A 20,533-nucleotide genomic window follows, 5' to 3' on the forward strand; every position below is an offset into this window, starting at 1 on the left:
GGTGAATTGAAATGGCAAACGGCAGGAAGACCTGGGTCATGCTTGCAGACTGAGCGAAGGTGTTTCACAAAGCTGTCACCCAGTCTGTGTTTAGTCTCCCCAAAATAGAGGAGACTGCATTGCGAACAGCAAATACAATAGACTAAATTGAAGGAGGTGCAAGTGTATCACTCTTCACCTGAAAGGAGTGTTTGGGGCCTTGGACAGTGAGGAGAGAGGAGGTAAAGGGGCAGGTGTTACACCTCCTGCGATTGCGTGGGAAGGGCAGGAGGTCTGGGGGGGGGGGGGTGGTGAGGAAAAACTTTTTTACCCAGAGGGTGGTGACGGTCTGGAATGTGCTGCCTGGGAGGGTGGTGGAGGTGGGTTGCCTCTCATCCTCTAAAAAGTACCTGGATGAGCACTTGGCACATCATAACATTCAAGGCTATGAGCCAAGTGCTTATAAATGGGATTAGTTAGGTAGGTAGGTCAGGTGTTTCTCATGTGTCAGTGCAGACTAGATGGGCCGAAGGGTCTCTTCTGCACTGTGAGATTCTGTTAGGGGTGATAGAGGAGTGGACCAGGATGTGACAGAGGGAACAGTCCCATTAGAATGCATGCAGGTGAGGGGAGGGGAAGATATTTGGTGGTGGCGTACTGGAGTTGGTGGAAATGGCCAAGGATGATCCTTGGAATATGGAGTCTGGTGGGGTGGGGAATGAGGGCAAGGGGAACACTATCATGGTTCTGGGAGGGAGAGGAAGGCACTGGTACTCTGGTCTGGACCTGGATGAATTAATCAATTCTGCTTTCAATTTCCAGCCCTCTCTCACCTTCATATGGCCCATTGCCAACACTTCCCTTCCCTTCTTTGTCTCTTTGGTCTATCTACCTATATTTGTTCCAAGCCCACCGACTCCCACAGCTACCTTGACTACAGTACTCCTCGCACCCTGCTTCCTGTCAGGACTCTATTCCCTTCTCCCTCTTTGTTTGTCTCCGTCGCATCTGTCGATAATGCTACCTTCCAGAACGGCACTTCTAACACGTCTTCCTTTTTCCTCAGCAGAAGATTCCCCTCAGCTGCGGTTGACGGTCCTCAGCCACGTCCGACCTCTTTTCTGCACTTTCCCTACCTCCCAGAGCCATGATAGAGTTCACTTTTTCCTCACTTTCCACTCCACCAGCCTCTGTATTCAAAGTCTCATTGCCCACCATTTCCACCAACTCCAGCTTGATGCCACCACTGATTACCTCTTCCCCCTCACCTCCCGAGCAGCATTCCAAGGGACTGTTCCTCCGTTACACCCTGGTCCACTCCTCCGTCATCCTCAACACCTCACCTCCTACAGCAGGTAATAAGGAAGTCTCGGTCCCCTATTATTTGTCATTTATATAAACAACATAGATGACTATGTGGGGGGTAGGATTAATAAGTTTGTGGATGACACAAAGATTGACCGGGTGGTTAACAGTGAGGTTGAGTGTCTTGGGCTACAGGAAGATATAGACGGGATGGTCAAATGGGCAGATAAGTGGCAGATGGAATTTAACCCTGAAAAGTGTGAGGTGATACACTTTGGAAGGAGTAATTTGATAAGGAAGTATACAATGAACGGCATGACACTAGGAAGTTCTGAGGAACAAAGGGACCTTGGCATGTGTGTCCATAGATCTCTGAAGGCAGAGGGGCATGTTAGTGGGGTGGTGAAAAAGGCATATGGGACACTTGCCTTTATCAATCGAGGCATAGACTACAAAAGTAGGGAGGTCATGTTGGATAAAAACAAAAAAATTACGGATGCTGGAAATCCAAAACAAAAACAAAAACAGAATTACCTGGAAAAACTCAGCAGGTCCGGCAGCATCGGCGGAGAAGAAAAGAGTCGACGTTTCGAGTCCTCATGACCCTTCGACAGAACTTGAGTTCGAGTCCAAGAAAGAGCTGAAATATAAGCTGGTTTAAGGTGTGTGTGTGGGGGGCGGAGAGATAGAGAGACAGAGAGGTGGAGGGGGGGGGTGTGGTTGTAGGGACAAACAAGCAGTGATAGAAGCAGATCATCAAAAGATGTCAACGACAATAGTACAATAGAACACATAGGTGTTAAAGTTAAAGTTGGTGATATTATCTAAACGAATGTGCTAATTAAGAATGGATGGTAGGGCACTCAAGGTATAGCTCTAGTGGGGTTTTTTTTATAATGGAAATAGGTGGGAAAAGGAAAATCTTTATAATTTATTGGAAAAAAAAAAGGAAGGGGGAAACAGAAAGGGGGTGGGGATGGGGGAGGGAGCTCTACCTCGAGGAGGCTGAGCGTCAACTCGCAGACACTTCCTCCTACCTCTCCCTGGACCATGACCCCACCACTGAACATCAAGCCACTGTTTCCAGGACTGTCACTGACCTCATCTCCTCTGGGGATCTCCCTCCCACAGCTTCCAACCTGATAGTCGCCCAACCTCGGACGGCCCGCTTCTATCTCCTACCCAAAATCCGCAAGAATGACCCAAACCTCCCTGTCGCTTGCCATTTTAACACTCCACCCTGCTCTCTTGCCCACATGTCTGTCCTTGGCTTGCTGCATTGTTCCAGTGAAGCCCAACGCAAACTGGAGGAACAACACCTCATCTTCCGACTAGGGACTTTACAGCCTTCCGGACTGAATATTGAATTCAACAACTTTAGGTTGTGAGCTCCCTCCCCCATCCCCACCCCCTTTCTGTTTCCCCCTTCTTTTTTTTTCCAATAAATTATAAAGATTTTCCTTTTCCCACCTATTTCCATTATAAAAAAAACCCCACTAGAGCTATACCTTGAGTGCCCTACCATCCATTCTTAATTAGCACATTCGTTTAGATAATATCACCAACTTTAACTTTAACACCTATGTGTTCTATTGTACTATTGTCGTTGACATCTTTTGATGATCTTCTATCACTGCTTGTTTGTCCCTACAACCACACCCCTCCTCCACCTCTCTGAGTCTCTATCTCTCCGCCCCCCACACACACACCTTAAACCAGCTTATATTTCAGCTCTTTCTTGGACTCGAACTCAAGTTCTGTCGAAGGGTCATGAGGACTCGAAACGTCGACTCAGGTCATGTTGGAGTTGTATAGAACTTTGGTGAGGCCACAGCTGGAGTACTGTGTGCAGTTCTAGTTGCCACATTATAGGAAGGATGTGATTGCACTGGAGGAGGTGCAGAGGAGATTCACCAGGATGTTGCCTGGGATGAAACATTTCAGTTAAGAAGAGAGGTTGGATAGACTTGGGTTGTTTTTGTTGGAGCAGAGAAGACTGAGGGGCGACCTGATCGAGGTGTACAAGATTATGAGGGGCATGGACAGGGTGGATAGGGAGCTGCTGTCCTCTTTAGTTGAAGGGTCAGTCACGAGGGGGCATAAGTTCAAGATGAGGGACAAGAGTTTTAGGAGGGATATGAGGTAAAACTTTTTTACCCAGAGGGTGCTGACGGTCTGGAATGTGCTGCCTGGGAGGGTGGTGGAGGCGGGTTGCCTCACATTCTTTAAAAAGTACCTGGATGAGCACTTGGCACATCATAACATTCAAGGCTATGGGCCAAGTGCTGATAAATGGGATTAGGTAGGTAGGTCAGGTGTTTCTCAAATGTCGGTGCAAACTCGAGGGGCGGAAGGGCCTCTTCTGCACTGTCATTCTGTGAAATGGAAATTTGGCATTTATTTCTAAAGAAATAGAATATAAAAATAGGGAAGTGTTGTTGCAACTGTACAAGGCATTGGTGAAACCGCACCTGGAGTACTGTGCACAGTTTTGGTCCCCTTACTTGAGGAAGGATGTAGTTGCATTGGAGGTGGTTCAGAGAAGGTTCACTAGATTGATTCCAGAGATGTGGGGCTTGTCTTATGAGGAGAGATTGAACAGTTTAGGCCTTTAATCGCTAGAGTTTAGAAGGATGAAAGGAGATCTAATTGAGGTATATAAGATGCTAAAGGGGATAGACAAAGTAGATGTGGAGTGGATGTTTCCCCTTGTGGGGCATTCTAGAATGAGAGGCCATAGTTTTAGGCTAAGGGGTGGTAGATTTAAATCAGAGATGAGGAGGAATTACTTTTCTCAAAGGGTCGTGAATCTGTGGAATTCACTGCCTTAGAGTGCACTGGATGCCAGGAAGCTGAATAAATTTAAGGAAGAGACAGACAGATTTTTAACTAGCAATGGGTTGAAAGGTTATGGGGAGAGGGCGGGAAATTGGAGTTGAGGCCGAAATGAGATCGGCCACGATTGAATTGAATGGTGGGGCAGGCTCGAGGGGCTGAATTGCCTACTCCTGCTCCTAGGAGTAGGTCTTCCCACTGCACTTTCTCATACAATCGCAGGAGGTGTGGCACCTGCCCCTTTACGTACTCCCTCCGCACTGTCCAAAGCCCCAAACACTCCTTCCAGGTGAAGCGGTGATTCACACTTCTTTCAATTTAGTCTGCTGCATTCGCTGCTCACAATGCAGTCTCCTCTGCATTGGGGAAACTAAACGCAGACTGGGTGACCGCTTTGTGGAACACCTTTTGCTTAGTTCACAAGCATGACACCGACCTTCCAGTCACTTGTCAATTCTATTCACCATCTCACGCTCATGCTGACAAGTCTGGTCTGCTGCAATGTTCCAGTGAAGGCCAATGCAAACCGGAGCAACAGCACCTCATCTTCCGATTAGGCACTTTACAGCCTTCTGGACATAACATAGAGTTCAACAACTTCATGAGCTCTGTCCTCCATTTTAATTTTTCTTCCACACATCCCCTTCCCCCTCCAAGGGCCTGTCAATAACTTGTCCTGATGTTTTGCTTTCAGAAACTGCTGACCCTTGTTCTGCCATTAACACATTCTGCCATCTGACCTTGATGCTGCTATTAACACCTGCTTTAGTCTTTAACACCATCATTACCACTCCCCTTGTCTTGTGTCCTTGACATCTTTATCATGGAATCTCTCTTGAGCTACAACCTATCCATGACCTTCTATGTTGGTCCACCAGCCCCACCCTCTCTCTTCAACAGCATAAAACCCATCACGTTTCCACCTCTCTCCAGCTCTGAAGAGGAGTCATACGGGCTCAATGTTAACTCTGTTCCTCTCTCCACAGATGCTGCCAGACTTGCTAAGTTTTCCAGCATTTCCTGTTCCTGTTTTAGGGGAGTGGGGTTAATTGGAATATTCCTTCAAAGAGCCGGCACAGACATGATGGGCTGAATGGGCTCCTTTTCTGTGTGATTTGCGTAAGAGCAGTCAGGTTCTCCTTGATCTCCTTAACACCATTTCACCATCAACCAGGTCAAGAGCAGGCCAGAGGTTGGGAATTCTGCAGAAATTAACTCACCTCCTGACTCCCCAGAGGCTGTGCACCATCTACAAGGCACAAGCCAGGACTGTGATGAAATACTTTCCACTTGCTTAGATGAGTGTAGCTGTAATAACACTCAAGAAACTCGATTTAGTCCTGGACAAGCAGCCTGCTTGATTGGCACCCCATTCACCACTTTAAACATTCACTTCCCTCCACCACCGACGCACAGTGACAGTAGTGTGTACCATCTGCAGGATTCACTGCAGCAATTTTTTTTTCCATCCATTAGTGGGATGTAGGCTTCGCTGGCTGGGCCAACATTTATTGCCATCCTTAGTGGCCCTTGAGAAGATGGTGGTGAGCTGCCTTCTTGAACCGCCGCAGTTCACGTGGTTTATGTGCACCCACAGTGCTGTTTGGAAGGGAGTTCCAGGATTTTGACCTGGCGCCAGTGAAGGAACAGCGTTCTCTTTCCAAGTCAGGATGGTGAGAAACTTCCAGATGGTGGTGTTCCCATCGATCTGCTGCCCCTGTCCTTCTAGATGGTAGCGGTCATGGGGTGGAAGGTTCTGTTGAAGGAGTCTTGGTGAGTTCCTGCAGTGCATTGTGTCGATGGTACACACCTGCTGCTGTGCATTGGTGGTGGAGGGAGTGAATATTTCTGGATGTGTTGCCAATCAAGCAGGCTACTTTGTCCTGGACGGTGTCAAGCTTGAGTGTTGTGGAAGCTGCACTTATCTGCTTGCAGGCAAGTGGGGCGTATTCCATCACACTCTTGACTTGTGCCTTGTAGATGGTGGACAGGCTTTGGGGAGTCAGAAGAGGAATTACTCGTTGCCCAGTCCTAGCCTCTGACCTGCTTTTGTAGCCACAGTATTTATATGGCTAGTCCAGTTCAGTTTCTGGTCCATGGTAACCCCCAGGATGTTGATAGTGGGGGATTCAGCAATGGTAATGTCATTGAACATCAGGGGCCGATGATTGGGTTCTCTCTTGTTGGAGATGGTCATTGCCTGACACTTGTGTGGTGCGAATGTTACTTGCCACCTGTCAGCCCAAGCCTGGATATTGTCCGGGTCTTGCTGCATTTGGATTTGGACTGCTTCAGTTCCTGAGGAGTCGTGAACGGTGCTGAACATTGTGCAATCATTCGCGAACATCCCCACTTCTGACCTTATGATGGAAGGAAGGTCATTGACTAAGCAGCTGAAGATGGTTGGGGTTGAGAACATTACCCTGAGGAACTGCTGCAGTGATATCCTGGAGCTGAGGTGACTGACCTCCAACAACCACCATCATCTTCCTTTGTGCTAGGTATGACTCCAGCCAGTGGAGAGTTTTCCCCTGATTCGCATTGACTCCAGTTTTGCTAGGGCTCCTTGATGCCACACTCAGTCAAATACGGCTTTGAGGTCAAGGGCAGTTACTCTCACCTTACCTCAGGAGTTCAGCTCATTTGTCCATTTTTGAACCAAGGCTGTAATGAGGTCAAGAGCTGAGTGGCCCTGGCAGAACACATATTGGGCATCAGTGAGCAGGTTATTGGTAAGCAAGTGCCGCTTGATTGCGCTGTTGATGACCCCCTTCCATTACTTTACTGATGATTGAGAGTAGACTGATGGGGTGGTAATTGGCCTGGTTGGATTTGTCCTTTTTGTATACAGGACATACCTGGGACATTTTCCACATAGCTGGGTAGATGCCAGTGTTGTAGCTGTACTGGAACAGTTTGGCTAGGGGCACTGCAAGTTCTGGAGCACAAGCCTTAAGTACTATTGTCGGAATATTGTCAGGGCCCGTAGCCTTTGCAGTATCCAGTGCCTTCAGCCGTTTCTTGATATCACGTGGAGTGAATCGAATTGGCTGAAGACTGGCATCTGTCATGCTGGGGACCTCCGGAGGAGGCCGAGATGGATCATCCACTCGGCACTTTTGGATGAAGATTGTAGCAAACGTTTCAGCCTTATCTTTTGCACTGATGTGCTGGGCTCCCCCATCATTGAGGATGGGGATATTTGTGGAGCCTTCTCCTCCAGTGAGTTTAATTGTCCACCACCATTCACGACTGGATGTGGTATGACTGCAGAGCTTAGATCTGATCCATTGGTTGTGGGATCGCTTAGCCATGACAATCACTTTCTACACATGCTGTTTGGCACACAAGTAGTCCTGTGTTCTAACTTCACTTTTTTTTCAGATATGCCTAGTGCTGCTCCTGACATGCCCTCCTGCACTCTTTCATTGAACCAGGGTTGATGCCCTGGCTTGGTGGTAATGGTAGAGTGGGGGATATGCCGGGCCATGAGGTTACAGATTGTGTTCGAGTACAATTCTGCTGCTGCTGATGGCCCACGGCACCTCATGGATGCCCAGTCTTGAGTTGCTAGATCTGTTCAAAATCTTCCCCATTTGGCACAGTGGTAGTGCCACACAACACCATGGAGGGTATCCTCAATGTGAAGGTGGGACTTCGCCTCCACAATGACTGTGAGGTGGTCACTCCTACCGATACTGTCATGGACAGATGCATCTGCGGCAGGCAGGTTGGTGAGGTTTGCTTTTCCCTCTTGTTGGTTCCCTCACCACCTGTCGCAGACCCAGTCTAACAGCATTTGGACGCGGCCAGCTCGGTCAGTAGTGGTGCTACCGAGCCACTCTTGGTGATGGACATTGAAGTCTCCAACCCAGAGTACATTCTGTACCCTCACCACCCTCAGTGCTTCCTCCAAGTGTGTTCAACATGGAGGAGCACTGATTCATCAGATGAGGGAGGGCGGTACATGGTAATCAGCAGGAGGTTTCCTTGCCCATGTTTGACCTGATGCCATGAGACTTCATGTGGTCCAGAGTCGACGTTGAGCTCTCCCAGGGCAATTCCCTCCCGACGGTATGCTACTGTGCCTCCACCTCTGCTGGGTCTGACCTGTTGGTGGGACAGGACATACCCAGGGATGGTGATGGTGGTGTCTGGGGCATTATCTGTAAGATATGATTCCCTGAGGATGACTATATCAGGCTGTTGCTTGACTAGTCTGTGAGACAGCTCTCCCAATATTGGCTCAAGCCCCCAGATGTTAGTAAGGAGAACTTTGCAGGGTCGACAGGGCTGAGATTTCTGGTGTCGTTTCCGGTGCCAGGGTCGATGCCGGTTGGTCCGTCCGGTTTCTTTCAACGGTGGCTTACCACCACTTCCTCCAGTGTAATTAGGTATGGGAAATAAATGCTGGCCTTGCCAGTGACACCCACATCCCATGAATAACTGATAAAAACTACACTTCAAAACGTACTTTATGGCTGTAAAGCACTTTGTGATGTGCTGAGATCGTAAATGGCTTGATGTAGAAATGCAAGTTGTATTTTTTCTTTATCATTTCCTGCTGAGGTGCTATTTTTGTTTACTCTGACAAATTTTTAAGGAGAATAGGGACACTTCTGGATCTGACTTTATTCATTGCTGCCCTTGTAGATACCAGATATTTGTATGTGTCTTTGTTTGCCTGCCCATGTTTTAGTTTGTGTTTGTGTGTCTCTCTCTCTTCATCTATGTGTGTGTCTCTCTCTCTTCATCTGTGTGTGTGTCTCTCTTTCTTCATCTGTGTGTGTGTCTCTCTCTCTTCATCTGTGTGTGTGTCTCTCTGTCTGCGTTCATGTGTGTGTCTGTATCTGTTTGTCTGTTTGCTCGTGTGTGTATGTGTGGTGAGCATTAGTCACAACCTCTGAATCATCAGCCTGTGAGCTGAATTGTCGACACAAACTCACTGCTTTAAGACAGGGAGTGATGGCACTCAGACTGTTTTCTGGAAGATTTTGACCTTATTCTTTTCTATACAAAGCCATACGGTGTGAGTACAGTCTTGAAGATCACCCTGAAGCTTTCTCAAGGTTGTGCACTATTTGATTTTCTTAATAATTTTGGGAGGAAGGTTGTAGAAAGTAAACCTTTTGTGGACTGGATGTCTTGGGTATCTGTCTTTTACTTGAGCTTTTTGACAATTTGCCTGTCCCTTTCTGTGTTTCCCTGGTGCTGGACTGAGGTTTCAGATACAGAGACCATTTCTACTGGAGCTGAGAGGAAGTTTCAGAGCATTTCAAATGTAGCAGATTTTGACATAGTCTGCAGTGGTGGGGAGTCAGTTTTAAATAATCGGTGTGAGTGAGGAGAAATTGCCTCACACGGAGGGTTAGTGGGTTATGGAATGCTTTGCCACAGGGGCTGAGGGAGAGAATATTGTATCCTTGAAGGAAAAGGGATTAATTTGCTATTCATACAGAGCCATGGGTAGAGAGTGGGGCAGTGGGATTCATTTGGATTGCCTGGCAAAGAGCTTGTATCTATACGATGGGCTGAATGGCCCTCCCCTGTGCTGAAGTCCTGGTTCTTACAGCCTGTCAGGCTGTGGCAGCACCCAAGTTTTGAATGCCTGGAGTGGTTACTTGTGGATGACTGGGAGCAGGCTCTACTCTCTGTTAGCCTGGTGGTTCTGAGGTTGATTGTAACCTGAACTGTTAAAAAATAAATAAGTTAAAGCAGGATGGAATGGGCATCAAATTTGGTAACTGCTGTTGGTTTAGTTAGACTGACTGTGCTATCAGCTCAGCTAACAATGCACAATGCTTTCTCTGTTGGCTGCACTGTTCTCCTCTATGGGCGCTCCCTCTCTACCACTCCCCCGACTCATCCACCTTCCCTCACTGGCCACAATCCTTCTCACCCCTGTGGCTGCCATCCCTCCCTCCTCTGACCACTTTGCCTGCTCAGCAACCTCAGCTTGCTGCTCCTTCACCTGCTGGCTGACTCCCTTCTCCCGTCCATCCTGCTGACTTCTCTTCCCCTCGTAGGCCGCTCTTGCTCTCGGGCTTCCTCTCTCTCGTTCCCCTCTCCCCACCTCCCTCCCTTCCCCCATCCCGCTGGTCACCACTTCTCCACCACTCGCCTGAATTGCATTGACTGCTCCATCGGTAGACACGACAAGTATTTTACGTACATCTCAGGAACCCACTGCCAATGAGCAGTTGATCTGTTTTTGCAGTTGTTGATTGAGGGAAAATACTGGCCCAGATGCAGGGAGGGGAACTAGCTTCTCTTGCAAATGTGCCATGGGGTTTTTAATATGTAGCCAGGTGGCCAAGCTCTGAAAGATGACCCGTTCAATAACGTAGCGTTCCTCCACTAATCGACTGCTGAGTCAGCTTCGACTGAGCCCTCAGATCCTGAGTGAGACTTAAAGGTGGTCAGTTCCAGAGCAGCATCAGCGGGGGAATTTGGCGAGTGGCCCCCCCTCCCCCCTTCACTTGGAGAATGTTGATGGGTATCGTGGGAGCAATCCTTGTTTTATACAACGTGAATGTTGGTGATGCAGCAGTGGCTGGGCTCAATTACTGAACCGGAATTAGGTGAGGTTCCTGAAGTTACCACGTAAGCTGTGAGATTCACACTGGCTCCTTCGGTCGTCCTTTTTGAAACTTTAAACAAGAAAAAAAAGCATAAACATAAAAATTGTTCACTCTGTTTATTCTTGGGTTGCTGGCTGGTCAATGTGACATGAGGATATGAAAGAAATCTGTCAAGTGATGGGAGGGGAGTTTCTAATTGGTTCCATGACTATGTAAGCATGTGACTGACTAACATTTGTATAACTCTTTTCAACTTCATCAGAATGTTCCAATGAATGCACTGTTCTGCCGGGGGATTACTTTTGAAGTGTTGTAATGGAGACAAAATTATTTCTAATTTGTACAAAACTAATTGATCTGAATTTTGTGGTGTTTTTGAGGGATAAATGTTGGCTGGAACGCCTCTGCTGTTCTTCGAAATAGTGCTGTGGAATCTTTTGCATTCATCGGAGGAAGGCCTTGGTTTAATGTCTTATCTGAAAGATAAGAAGTCCAATAGTGCAGCACTTCCTCAGTACTGATCCTCTGACGGTGGATCGCTCCCTCAGTATGACTCTTCGACAATGCAGCGCTCCCTCAGTACTGACCCTCCGACAGTGCAGTGCTCCCTCAGTACTGACTCTCCGACATGAAGCACTTCCTTAGTACTTATCCTCCGACAGTGCAGTGCTCCCTCAGTACTGACCCTCCGACAGTGCAGTGCTCCCTCAGTACTGACCCTCCAACAATGCAGCGCTCCCTCAGTACTGACCCTCCGACAATGCAGCACTCCCTCAGTACTGACCCTCCGACAATGCAGCGCTCCCTCAGTACTGACCCTCCGACAATGCAGCGCTCCCTCAGTACTGACCCTCCGACAATGCAGCGCTCCCTCAGTACTGACCCTCTGACAATGCAGCGCTCCCTCAGTACTCCCTCAGAACTGACTCTCCGACATGAAGCACTTCCTGAGTACTTTGCCTCCGACAGTGCGGCGCTCCCTCGGTACTGAGCCTCCGATAGCATGGTGCTCCACCGGCACTGACCCTCCGAACATGCAGCGCTACCTCAGCACTGACCCTCCGAACATGCAGCGCTACCTCGGCACTGACCCTCCGAACATGCGCTACCTCGGCACTGACCCTCCGAACATGCGCTACCTCGGCACTGACCCTCCGAACATGCGCTATCTCGGCACTGACCCTCCGAACATGCGCTACCTCGGCACTGACCCTCCGAACATGCAGCGCTACCTTGGCACTGACCCTCCGAACATGCAGCGCTACCTCGGCGCTGACCCTCCGACATTGCGGCGCTCCCAGCGCTGAGCCCCCGACAGTGCGATGCTCTCCCCGGCACTGACCCTCTGACCATGCGGCACTACCTTGGCACTGACCCTCCGACAGTGTGGCGTTCCCCTGGCGCTGACCATCCGACAGCGAGGCGTTCCCCTGGCGCTGACCATCCGACAGCGAGGCACTCCCCTGGCGCTGACCCTCTTACTGTGCGGCACTCCTTCAGCGCTGACTCTGCGGCTCTCCCCCAGCGCTGACCTTCCAACGGCATGGCACTCCCTCGGCATCGACCCTCCGACAGTGCGACGCTCCCTTGGCGCTGACCCTCCGACAGTGCGACGCTCCCTTGGCGCTGACCCTCCGACAGTGCGACGCTCCCTTGGCGCTGACCCTCTGACAGTGCGACGCTCCCTTGGCGCTGACCCTCCGACAGTGCGACGCTCCCTTGGCGCTGACCCTCCGACAGTGCGACGCTCCCTTGGCGCTGACCCTCCGACAGTGCGACGCTCCCTTGGCGCTGACCCTCCGACAGTGCGACGCTCCCTTGGCGCTGACCCTCCGACAGTGCGACGCTCCCTTGGCGCTGACCCTCCGACAGTGCGACGCTCCCTTGGCGCTGACCCTCCGACAGTGCGACGCTCCCTTGGCGCTGACCCTCTGACAGTGCGACGCTCCCTTGGCGCTGACCCTCCGACAGTGCGACGCTCCCTTGGCGCTGACCCTCCGACAGTGCGACGCTCCCTTGGCGCTGACCCTCCGACAGTGCGACGCTCCCTTGGCGCTGACCCTCCGACAGTGCGACGCTCCCTTGGCGCTGACCCTCCGACAGTGCGACGCTCCCTTGGCGCTGACCCTCCGACAGTGCGGCGCTCCCTTGGCGCTGACCCTCCGACAGTGCGGCGCTCCCTTGATGCTGACCCTCCGACAGTGCGGCACTCCCCTGGCGCTGAACCTCCAACCGTGCGGCACTCCCCCAGCGCTGACCCTCCAACCGCATGGCACTCCCTCGGCATTGACCCTCTGACATTTCGGCACGCCCCTGACAGTGCGGCACTCCCTCAGCACTGACCCTCTGACAGTGCGGCGCTCCCTCGGCACTGACCCTCCAACAGTGCGGCCTGCCCCCACCCCCCTTGGCATGACATTGTCTTTCCCGAGTTTTAAGTGTGTTATTTACATTCAGCATCTATTATTGGCTCTCAGAATTAGGGCATTTATTGTTCTGCCTGAAAACCTTCCGAAGGTGTTGTCGAGGGGACATCTTGTTGAGGAATTGTTTTATGACTTAATGATTTCCAAGTTACTTCAGAAGCTACCAGTTGTCAACCACATAGTGTCAGCACACCCACAGTGGTTAAGAAGTGATTTCCAGGATTTTGACTCGGCATCAGTGAAAGAACGATGATACAGTTCCAAGTAATTTTGCTGCATATCTTCGAGGGGAGCTTGAAGGTGGTGGTGTTCCCATGCAACTGCTGCCCTTGTTCTTCTAGGTGGTTGAGTTCACATTTGGAAATGCTGTGTTGGTGAGTTGCTGCAATGCATCTTTTGTAACGGTACACACTGCTGCCATTGTGCGTCGGTGGTGGAGGGAGTGAACGTTTGAGATGGATGTTTTCTCAGTTGCATTTGATGAAGGGGTGCTTCTTATTCTTTTAGTTTTGAACTTCAGTTTTCTGCCTCCTCACCCACCCCCATCTTTCTCACTTTTGTTGAACTGCAGTCCATGCATGAGCCTTGAGGTTGAACATCTCCATAGCTCCACCAAATCCCATCTTCCCTCAGATGGACACGCTAATGCTCACACGCATGAAGATTGCGTGTCTGAAGTCAATTCTGTCTCATTTTGTACACTGCCAGCACAACTGAGATCAGCTAACTCAGCACAGAGCAGAGATCGATCTGTGACACCCCCCCCCCCCATGATCTCTGTGGCTCACCCAATAACTGTAGTACTGCTGACTGTAAGTGTGACCATGATATGTGATTGCTTGAGAGGGAGAGAGAGGAATTCCCAACTCTGCTGACCTTTTACAAGTGGCCATTAGTTCATTATGTCTGTGTGTATGTCAGAGAACATTTAAGTGTTAAGCACGCAGTGTAAGATTGGAGTACCGTGTGGGTCCAGGCCAATAGGGATGGCAGATTCCCTTCCCTGTCAGTCATTAGTGATCTTGTTTTTTTTAACTGGAACAAAGCAATAGATTTTTGATCACATTTCCAGCTGCCAGCCTAGGTTTATTTAAAATCAGTTTACAACCTTCCCGGCTGGAATTTTCAAAACGTATTTTTTAATGGGATGTCGGCATTGTTAACCAGGCCAGCGTTTGTTGCCCCATCCCTAATTGCCCTCAGGAAGGGCATTTGAAATGACCAATTTGGTTCTTTGTTTTTCTAATCGCAGCATTGCCAGCGCAGGTTGCTGAAGTCCAGAACTGCAGATATTCTAGGCCTGTTTTATTTCATTCAGGCACCGTGTGCAAGGACTGCAGGCTTTGTCTAGTTTTGCTGCAGTGCAACTGTGCATGAATCACTCCTTTATCACCAGCTCAGGAATCGTCACCTCCGTTGTCCTTCAGATATAACCACTCTTGTACTGCCAAGGTGGGCAAATACTGATCGTCAAGCCAATAATTCAACTTCTGGATTCAAGGCACGAGGCATGTTGTTGCTGTTTCTGACATTTAAATTTTCACTGTGAGTCCAGGGATGGTTTGCCTGTGTCTTGCAGTCTGTCACAGTTGAAATGAAAGTTTTGGGGGCAAGGTCACCCAGTATTTGTAAAGGTTGGCACCCAATTCTCAAGGGTCTTTAGTGTTGACATGCACCATCTGAAATATCTACACCATCCACCATTTGTACACCATCCCTGCTGCATGTACTGTCCGGATATGAGTAGACGTTGTGGGTTCAACACCACCCGCAAGTTCCTCTCCATGTCATAGACCATCCTGACTTGGAGGAACTATATCGCCATTCCTTCGCTGTCGCTGAATCAAAATCCTGGAACTCCGTCCCTAACAGCACCGTGGGTGTACCTACACCACATGGACTGCAGCGTTTCAAGAAGGCAGCTCACCACCACCTTCTCAAGGGCAACTAGGGATGGGCAACAAATGTCAGCTTTGCCCACATCCTGAGAATAAAATTAAACAAACACTGCCCCCGTCTACTTCAATTGCTGGGATCTGAACCACTGGGAACCCCGAGGGCATTGGAGAACAGTATATGTAGGAAAGTATGTTGTGAAGAGGTCATGAGGAGGTTGCAGATGGATATAGATAGGTTGTGAGTGGGCAAAGATCTGGCAAATGGAGTTTAATGTGGGAAAATGTGAAGTTGTTCACTTTGGCAGAATATTACTTAAATTGAGAACGGCTGCATAATTCTGAGGTGCAGAGGGATCTAGGCATTCGAGTACATGAGTCACAAAAAGTTAGTATGCAGGTACAGCAACTAATTAAGAAGCCTAATGGAATGCTATCCTTTATTACGAGATGGATTGAATATAAAAGTAAAGATCTTATGCTTCAGTTATACAGGACATTGGTGAGACCACACCTCGAATACTGTGTGCAGTTTTGGTCTCCTTATTTACGGAAGGATGTAAATGTATTGGAGGCGGTTCAGAGGAGGTTTACTAGATTGATACCTGGAATGGGTGGGTTGTCTTATGAGGAAAGGTTGCACAGACTGGGCTTGTTTCCACTGGAGTTTAGAAGAATGAGAGGTGACTTGATTGAAGTATACAAGATCCTGAACGGCCTTAACAAGGTGGGTGTTGAAAGGATGTTTCTTCTTGTGGGTGAGTCCAGAACTAGGGGTCCCTGTTTTAAAATTAGGGGTCGCCCTTTTAGGACAGAGATGAGGATCTCTGCCTCAGAAGTTAGCGGAGGCGGGGTCATTGAATATTTTTAAGGCAGCCATGATCGTATTGATTGGTGGAGCTGGCTCAAGGGGCTGAATGTCATCTACTGTTCCTATTTCTTATGTTCTTATTAGTCACCCCATTGGGTTTTTATGACAATTCGGCAGTTTTCATGTTCATTTTTCCTGGTGTTAGACCACAAATTACCCGATTGATTCAGTTCAATTTTGCTTGGTAACATTTGAACTTAGCATCTCGTTGTTAGTCCAGGACCAAAACCGCTAGCCATATTGATGAATGTTTTATTTGTCAAAACTTGAGAATACCTCTTCATGGAGGAATAGATAGAGTGGGAAGTTCAGCACAGGCCTTTCTAATCCAGCCCGGTCACAGATGATTTCTGTTTACTCAGCCTGTTTGCTGTAAGGACCTAATTTCCTCCTTGGCCTGATCGAGAATCATGGGGTCACAGCACAAATCTGCTGCTACTCAGCAGTAAATCACCACAAAATAGGCTGTCAGAAAATTCACAGAGCCTGGGAAATAAAAACAAGACACACTGGTAGAGTGACTCTGGGGTAGACAAAAGACAGCTCTTACTCTGTATCTAACCCTGTGCTGTACCTGTCCTGGGAGTGTTTGATAGGGACAATGTAGAGAGAGTTTTGCTCTGTATCTAACCCCATGCTGTACCTGTCCTGGGAGCGTTTGATGGGGACAGTATGGAGGGAGCTTTACTCTGTATCTAACCCCGTGCTGTACCTGTCCTGGGAGTGTTTGATGGGGACAGTGTAGAGGGAGATTTACTCTGTATCTAACCCCGTGCTGTACCTGTCCTGGGAGTGTTTGATGGGACAGTGTAGAGGGAGATTTACTCTGTATCTAACCCCGTGCTGTACCTGTGCTGGGAGTGTTTGATGGGACAGTGTAGAGGGAGATTTACTCTGTATCTAACCCCGTGCTGTACCTGTCCTGGGAGTGTTTGATGGGGACAGTGTAGAGGGAGCTTTACTCTGTATCTAACCCCGTGCTGTACCTATCCTGGGAATGTTTGATGGGGACAGTGTAGAGTGAGCTTTACTCTATATCTAACCCCGTGCTGTACCTGTCCTGGGAGTGTTTGATGAGACAGTGTAGAGGGAGATTTACTCTGTATCTAACCCCGTGCTGTACCTGTCCTGGGAGTGTTTGATGGGGATAGTGTATAGGGAGCTTTACTCTCTATCTAACCCTGTGCTATATCTATCCTGGGAGTGTTTGAAGGGGACATTGTAGAGAGAGATTTGCTCTGTATCTAACACCGTACTGTACCTGTCCTGGGAATGTTTGATGAGACAGTGTAGAGGGAGCTTTACTTTATAACCCAGGAGTGTTTGATGCTGATGCTAGATGCCTGAAATAGAAAATGTTCCATTCATGACCACAAATGTCCCTCGACTTAATGCAACAAATGGGACGTGGTGGGGACCAGTGTGGGGAAGAGCTTTTAAAATAGTTTATCGTTGTGTTGCTGTAATCTGTAATCCGGGCAGCTGTACTGTGCAGTGATCCGCACATTCCTGGTGTTTGAAGGAGGTCACTAAGGTGCTGGGGTAAGCGTATACTTCACCCTGTGTCTGCAGGATATGAAAATACATTAACCTTGGCCGTCTCCTTGAGTGCCAGCAAGTTGCAGCGTCAGTGCTGGGAGAGAATTGGCAGAGACAAAACAGCGGGGGCAGAATTTCTCGTTGCAAGTCACTCTTTGCTTATAAACTTGACCTCGGCTGAAGTATTGCTGTATTATTACTGACTCTAATTTAGTTAAATCCCTGCAGGCTGTACCTTTAAACCTGTTCCAGATGTGGGCAAGGTCGTATTTGTGAGTAGGTCTTCAAAGAATGTTTTGCCTTGGTTTTCTTTTTTTCACGGATGGCTGAGTTTGTCTGGCTAGTTCTTTGTACCTTGTCCTTGTGCAGTGTAGATGGTTGAAAGTATTTGAGTGAGTGTGTGTGAGAGAGAGAGAAAGGTTTGAAAATTGCATTTGCCTTTGCGTGCAATCTACACTGCTGCAATTGAAAGCGAGTGCTACCAAAAGAATTAATTCAGTTCTTTACTGGTGCGAGTCCCAGCGCAAAACTTAGCAGCACAGACGCCCCCCTCCGCCCAGCCATCATCCCTTTCTCCCAGCACTTAATCCAGCAGAAGACAGAGTAAGGGAGGAGTGGAAGAGTTGTGTTGTGTAGGGAGGGGGAGGGGCTGAAAACAGCATGCCAGGCGGATTCGGGAGTGTTGCAATTTCCTTTGCAAGCTAAAGTTGCTGAGAAAGTTTGCTGACTGCACAGAGCTGTGGCTCTGTGTTCTGCTCATTTACATGAGGCAGGCGAATGCAAAGGGAGAGAATTCCACTGGGAGCTTGTACAGATGAGACGATGTTGCCGTAATTGCAGACGTCAGAGACCTGTTGCAGAAACCTCCTGTCTCATTTTGTGATTGCAGCGAAAGAAAAATCCCAAATATAAGGATGTGCATCTGAATGTTGGTGTGTCTTGTGACTGACACACTGTGGGGAACGAGGCTTTCTTAGCGGCTGAAGGACAGAGAAGCTGCAGGTAAAGGCGCTGATGTAGGAATGGAAGAGGTTGATCCAGACACCATGTTGGAAGTCACTGTTCACCGTATCCCGTTGTGGATCCGGCTGAGTATTTATCATGTTTTGCTGGGCCAGGATAGTGAATCTGTGCCAGAGGCTGGAAAGTGGAGAAATTGAACGTGTTTGTGAAAGTGACTCATAGTTATACGGGCACCAGGAAGGAACTGTGAATCCTGTCAGGAAGTGACAGGAGCGGAGAAACCATTACATTCTAGCAATGAGCCGGGTTTGATGGTTGAGACCGATGTGGAGCTGGTTTATTCTGTTGTGTCTCCAAACCAGAATTTCCCCTCCCTCCCCTTTTTAAAATCCAGTTCTCACTTCAAACATGTTCCAAAGTGATTGTGTGTTAAATGCTCACATAGGTGTGCAGCTGTGTGACACGCTTGCCAGTTCTTTTGTGTAATGTGCTTGCATGGTGCACGTTAGTGCATGATGCGCTAGCGTGTTTGCATGTGTTTGTTCTTGCACACTGCAGCTCACACACGCATGTGAGATGCCCTTATACCTTTGCTAGTGGCCTGGGGTCAACACTGGGGTGTCCTTGTGGTAGAGAGAGGATGATCCCCTGCATGGATGCAACCACACACAGGGCCACAGAACAGCGCGTGGGGGGCATTTTAACATTTTAAAACCAAGATGACACAAGCCTGCTGCCTGTTTGTGAGGTAGGCCCTTGGAACCTTCAGGCTGACAAAAATATTAAGAGACCCACCTCCTGCCGGTTACTGTTTCTGAGGTTGGGAATGGCCAGAAGTGGGAGAAGAAATTCCTGCCTCAATGGTGCTGCAGGCTAGTTAGTGAAGGGAGTGACTGAGGCCGGGACTGGTCTGATGTCAGTTCAAGAAATACCTGTATTACCACTACTGGCATCAGCTTGGCTGGGCTAGGGAGACAACAGTACATCATCCCTCAAGAAGCTGCTCCAGATTGCTATCCAGTGACATATGCAAGGAAATGTGTCTGGGGACAGGTGGGAAGGGTCAGACTTGGCTGTGTCTGCCTTCCATGGTTGAATGGTCCATCAGCACATCTTGTCAAGGCTCATACACAATGAAGGGCCACTTTGGCATAAAATCGCCACAAGGTTTCGGGTGCCCTTCAAATATCTTTTTAACACAAGCATGTATTCTCCCAAGTATAGATGACGAAAGGGTGATCTGATTGAAAAATGGCACCTCTGAGTGTAGCACTCACTCAGTACTGACCTTCCCACAGGCAGCACCTCTTCAGTACTTACCCTCCGACAATGCAGCACTCCCTCTGACAGTGCGGCACTCCCTCGCTACTGACCCTCTGACAGTGAAGCAGTCCCTTGGTACTGATCCTGCGACAGTCCAGCACTCCCTCAGTACTGACCTACCGAGAGTTCAGCACTTCGTCAGCACTGACCCTCCACAGTGCAGTGGTCACTTGGTACATACCCTTCGACAGTGCAGCGCTCAATACTCACCCTCCGATAGTGTTGCACTCCCTCAATACTCACCCTCCGACAGTGCAGCGCTCCCTCAGTACTGACCCTCTGACAGTGCAGCGCTCCCTCAGTACTGACCCTCTGACAGTGCAGCGCTCCCTCAGTACTGACCCTCTGACAGTGCAGCGCTCCCTCAGTACTGACCCTCTGACAGTGCAGCGCTCCCTCAGTACTGACCCTCTGACAGTGCAGCGCTCCCTCAGTACTGACCCTCTGACAGTGCAGCGCTCCCTCAGTACTGACCCTCTGACAGTGCAGCGCTCCCTCGGTACTGACCGTCTGACAGTGCAGTGCTCCCTCAGTACTGACCCTCTGACAGTGCAGCGCTCCCTCGGTACTGACCCTCTGACAGTGCAGCGCTCCCTCAGTTCTGTTCCCCTGACAGTGCAGCACTCCCTCAATACTGCGCTTTATTGTCAGCTTGGAATATGGGCTCAAATCTCTGGATTAGGACTTGAGTCCACAATCTCCTGATTTAGGCAAAAGCGTTACCCACAGGGCCATGGTTGATGCCTAATAATAGAGGAATTCAAAGAAAGCTACCTGTGTCTTCTTGGATGGCGTTGCTAAGAGAGAGGAAAGAAT

The 20,533-nt window shown here is 49.1% G+C and overlaps 1 protein-coding gene across 4 annotated transcripts in view; it reads left to right on the forward strand.

Moving 5' to 3' along the window:
* The window catches only part of LOC121278938 (anion exchange protein 2-like), a 263,881-nt gene that overhangs the window by 87,209 nt on the left and 156,139 nt on the right, over positions 1-20,533 (forward strand). For 3 of the 4 annotated variants that reach the window (XM_041189507.1, XM_041189509.1, XM_041189508.1), the window contains one exon: positions 18,321-18,433. The exons of the other annotated variant lie outside the window; for it this stretch is intronic. The gene's annotated coding sequence lies outside the window, so the exon portion shown is untranslated. The remainder of the gene's footprint in view (positions 1-18,320; positions 18,434-20,533) is intronic. 4 annotated transcript variants of the gene reach the window in all.

This window comes from Carcharodon carcharias, chromosome 6 (genome assembly GCF_017639515.1).
Source record: "Carcharodon carcharias isolate sCarCar2 chromosome 6, sCarCar2.pri, whole genome shotgun sequence".
Lineage (NCBI taxonomy): Eukaryota > Metazoa > Chordata > Chondrichthyes > Lamniformes > Lamnidae > Carcharodon > Carcharodon carcharias.